Genomic DNA, 5,375 nt, shown 5'->3' with positions numbered 1-5,375 from the left:
GGAGCACCGCCGCGCTCCCAAGCGGCGCACTGTAGCAGTGCGCCACTGGGCCGGCCCAAAAAGCACTTTTTTAAAAAACTTTTTTTTTAACTCTGTGCATTAAATCATTGTTTTAAAATCTTTGACAGTTCCTAAATAGTATAATTTATTGAAGTCCTACTCCATGGCAGCTGGAATTTTATATACACATCACTTAGTAATCACTACGACAGACCTATAATAAAGATGGCATTATTAACATTTCATGTTAACACCTGAGGAAAGTGAGAACGTCTCCCTGATTCTAAAACCATTATTTACACGATATTGATTATGAAGACTTTGAAGCATATTTAAAAATGTCTTTCAGGAATATTTTGAACTACTCCAAAAGTTATTAAGGATCAAATAAAGAAATTTAATGAGGAATGCAAAAGAAAATTGGTGGCAGTTGGGAAGGCCTGGTTGTTTGCTCTGGACTTCAAAATGTGGCTGATCGGATAAGGGCAGAGAATATTTGTAAGAGGAAGCGCTTAGCTGTCCCTTTACTGATAGCAGCAAGCTTCCTCTCCCATAATAACAGCTTTTAGCCAGTGGCATAATTAAAGCATAGGGTGAGGAATAGCTTAGAAGTTACGAGACTTAGACTGGCTGGAAACTCTAGCAGAAATCTCAGCCAGAGACCTCATTTCTCAAGAAATTCTTCCTTAAAAAGAAATCCATTTGTTACCAGCCAGTTTCCCTAGCTTGGATACCTGAGGGTCTCTCTAATTTCACCAAGGCCTTTCCCCTTTAAGGTATTTCAAAGCCCTCTCCCCAACCTCCCCCTCTCCCGCCTCCCCCATCTCTAAAATCTTGTTCAGGTCAAAGACTCAGGGAAGGCTCATAGCTTGAGAAACCCACATCATTCATCTTTGACAGCACCAAGCCTACTACAATGCCTGGCACACAACAGGTCCTAAGTGAATATTTCTTGAATATATTTGGTGGAATGGCAGGTTAATGGTTTCCCCAAAGAGAATAATGAGAGTAATCTCTAAGAGCACCCTAGAGATAAGGGGAATTTTGCCACCTCCTCTATGAGATCATAACTGGATCCAGCCCATTAATGAGGAACCCAAATCTTGACAGGCTTCTTAGTTAACCCATCTTACTGACTGGACAAAAGTATTCCTCTACTGGTTTAATTCTGGAGAAAAAAAAAATCTTTCTAAAAAAATAGGAAGAATCCTTAACTAATTAGAATCCTTCTGAAAACAGTCTACCTCCAGAAGGAGCCTAATCAAAATGCGTGAGCCTTGGCCTCATAAGAATTCTACCAGTGTCTGCTCTCGTCAACTTCCTTTCCTTGTTCCAAAAGCCAGGGAGGAGTTGGAGTCATTTCTAACAGTCTTTGAAAAAGAAGTGTCCCCTCTTCTCTTGAATTAACTATCTTTCACAGGAGGCAGCACAGAAAGGGCAATTAAGCCCCTTGTATGTGCCTTGACTATGACAAATGGGACCTAGACCTGGCACTGCCACTTACTAGCTATGACCAGAGAAAGTTATTTAATGTCTCTTTACTTCATTGTTTTCATCAACAGAGTAGGGATTATAAACCTACCTAATAGAGTTGTGTGATAATTTTATGGCATAATTATGGAATGTACTTAACACGGTGACATGGTGCATGGTACTCAATACATGGTAGTGAAGCCCATCCCTGTCATCATCATCAAACAGATCCCAAGGAAAATAATACGTTATCTCTTTTATTTTATTTTATTTATTTTTTACACGTTATCTCTTTTAAATCCGGCACCTAGAATAAAACCTGGCACACAGTAGGTACTTAAAATATCTGATGAATAAACAATGTGATTTTTCCATGAGATAATCTCTTGATTACTATAAACTAGTTGAAGAAATTCTTTGATCTTTTATGCACATCTACCTAAGGATAACCTTGAAACTATTGGGGGTGATTGAAATGCTGGAAAGGAAATTGAAGACATGCAGAGCCTAGGCTGTCACTCTATTTCTCACTTGTGTGTTATTTAATGACACCTTTGCCAACTGAACTTATTAATAATTCTATTGCTCTGCTTAACTCACTCTAATACTTTATTGTACATGATCAAAACAACACTGACTTTGCTCTTTGATGTTTTTTTTTTCCAAAATTCCCTGCTGCTGTCCATGTCTTCAACCTTTTGCCTTGTTATTCTCCTCCTCCTCATCAGCTGGATACATACCAAGCCTTTCCCTCTCTCGGTGGGCAGAATTGCAAAGATTATAAATTCTTTCACAGTGCAAGTGTGATTGCCATGCTGTGTCTCTGCTTTGATATTAGTGACTATGACCAATAACTATGGAATTCAACCGCCCAATGGCATCTGAACGATTTTTTTCTGGTCTTGAAGATATTTTGAAACCTACTCGAAAATTAATAAACATCAAGATGAAGAAATAAATACAACTAGCCTGTCAAACTTTCCCCTTAGGCTTTACTCTAAGGTGTTTTCGGGTATTTATTCATTCCTCTTAAAAAGCATTCCTCTGACAAATCAGAGGTGTCATATTTGGGTCAATATATAAGATTTGGCTTCTGAGTTACCTAGAAAACAACTTAAAAAATCTATACATTTGTCAAACACCTAATGATTTTTTTTTTCTTAATGTATTGGTTCTCAAATGCCTGGAACCAAACTAACAGTATTTCTGAACTTTTTATATGTTGCTTGCATTAGATGAATTATTTTAAGGAACCTGAATGTTACAACATTGATGACTATGCCAGAAATTCCTACAAAGAATACCTTTTCATAAGGAAGATTATCTCTCCGTGGAGGTAGGGAGATAGCCCAGCAATAAAGATCACCAAATTCCAGCTAAGTAGGCTGAATGTTAGGTTGGTAATAAGTCTATGAGTACATGGGCAAGATTATCATTTAATAACTAATCCTTCTTTGCTTATTTCCATTCTCAAGGTGGACATCTTAAACCATGTTAAAAGGGATCACTTCTCTCTTCAATGTATTCTAATCCTAACTATAACTTTGCACAAAATGGTGAGATTAGGTAATGAGAAGGTTGAGGTGGAGTGAGGGTCTTTCTAATTAGCCATAAGGAGCTAAATAATCCATAGACGTTAAGTATTCCTTTTGAGTACATTACTAGATAGAACAGTTAAACCAATCTTGGCTGCCTTATGTCTGGGCATCCATTCATTTTAAAAATTTAATAGATGCCTACCATGTCCCAGATACTGTGCTAGTTCTTAGGGTTAATAAGGTGAATAAGATACAGTCCTTGTTTGTCCTTGAGTTCAATGTAACAATAAAGCTCATATGAAAGAGTGGTGAGAGATTCATGAATTCCTTCAAAAACATTTGAATGCCTATGACACTATTGTGCCCAGTACTATGGCTCGAAATATAATTGGAAGGAAAGGAAGACATGGACTCTTTTTTTCATAGAGCTTATGGCTTAGTAGGGAAGACATCATCATTTATCAAATTACACAATAAGGACTATAAGGGAAAAGTATAGGAATGGTTTAAGAGAACATAACAAAGGTATACGTAATAACAACTTATTTTGATAAGATAACTACTGGAAATTGTTAAGGTACAGCAACAAATGAAACTCAGAAACTAAGACTTACTAGATTTAAATTCTTTTGTAAGCAGCTTATTCTTTCAAACTTTAAGTGACAATGTCTCAGTGGGAGACCTCAGAATTAGCCAAATGGGTAGATAAGATCAATAATAAATGCAGATTCGGTGCTATTACCCACTGTCTGGTCTAGCTTCTTCAGAATATGACCGAATCATTCCATTCAATTTACAGTTTACACTGATGGTTCCACCAGGTCCTGTCTACTTAGGATCCTGTCACATACTTTAAGTCACCTGTGATAGGCTGAATAATGGCCCCCCCAAATTATCCACATTCTAATCTCCATAACTGTGAATGTGACCTTTTATTACAAAAGGGACTTTGCAGATGTGATTAAGGTAAGGACCTTGACACGGGGAGATTAGCCTGAATTATCTGGGTGTACTTCTGTAATCACAAGTGTCCTTCTAAGAGGGAAGCAGATCAGTGAGTAAGTCTATGTGATAACAGAAGCAGAGACTGGTGTGATGGGCTCAGAACTCAGGAATGCTGCAGCCTCTAGGAGCTGCAAGAGGCAAGAGGTTACTTTCCCCCTGGAGAATTCAGAAACCAGCCCTGCTGACATCTTTATTTTAGCCCTTTAAGACTCATTTTGTAGTCTGACCTACAGAACAGTCACAGAATAAATTCATCTTGTCCAAAGCCTCCAAGTTTGTGGTAATTTGTTACAGCAGCAATAGGAAACTGATACAACACCCTATTCCTTATGTATACTAAAAAGGCCCTTGGGATTATTCTTTGTGGAAAAGTTGGTTTGGTTGGCATTTCCTCGCCACTGGTCTTTTCTGCAGTCATTCTTCCTGTTAAAGCAAAATACTCTTCATCTTCCTCCTCTCCCTTGGTTATAGAGCCCATTCAGAAAAAAACTATAATGGAAAAATTAATTACAATAAACAATTTGAGAAAAGCATTATTTGAAAGTAAACTGCTTCTCTCTGTCAGTTTTTTTCCCTATAAATTTCAGAATTACGTTTTCCAATCTAACTATGCTGCGTTAGAGGCAAACATATTATAGATTTAATTCATTTCAGGTCACTGTTTTGCTGTTTTATATTATCAAGGAAATTAGGGAGAGGAGGTTGTGAGGCTTTAAAGCATTTGCTGATCATAGTTAATCTTTGTTTTCCTCAAAAAGGGTCATCAAAGTGGTGAGGTGTAGACCTTGATGTAGTTCTCAGGTTATTAGTATTTCTTCCAATACCCACTGAAAGAAGTTGAGAAGTAAAAGGAGTTGTTCAGCAGATCACACTCCATCTGTAGATAGTGTAAATCATGTTCTAGTCCCTCTTATTTCACATTCACATACGTATAACTTGATCCTGCTACACAATTAAATGGATGCTGCAGTAGCAAATAGGAAAGCAAGTATTCTACATATATGGTGAAATGTATCTGTAACAGTAATTAAATGTGGCTCTAGGAAGCCAATGAATCTGTTTTGTTATTGAGATAAAAAATGTTCAGTTTCCATGGATTCGTGTTTCAGGACACACCTCTGCGTTTCAAGCCACTACCCAAGGTCTCAAGCCCCTCTGCTAGGCCCTCCTCTAGAAGAAGTTACTGTTGCTTGTTGGATTTTCAATATCAACACAGGGAGATTGAGACCACGAAGGGTGGACTTATGCAAATCCAGTAGCTGAGCATGATCAGTAGAAAGGAGTTATATAACTCTAGTAGCTGAGTATGCTCAGTAAGAGAAATTTATATAGGCTTATATTACCCCAGTGACTGGGCAT

The sequence above is a fragment of the Galeopterus variegatus genome, unplaced genomic scaffold (assembly GCF_000696425.1).
Source record: "Galeopterus variegatus unplaced genomic scaffold, G_variegatus-3.0.2 Scaffold4003, whole genome shotgun sequence".
NCBI classification, from domain to species: Eukaryota; Metazoa; Chordata; class Mammalia; order Dermoptera; family Cynocephalidae; genus Galeopterus; species Galeopterus variegatus.
The sequence above is the reverse complement of the archived record's forward strand: the minus strand, read 5'-3'. Positions refer to the sequence as shown.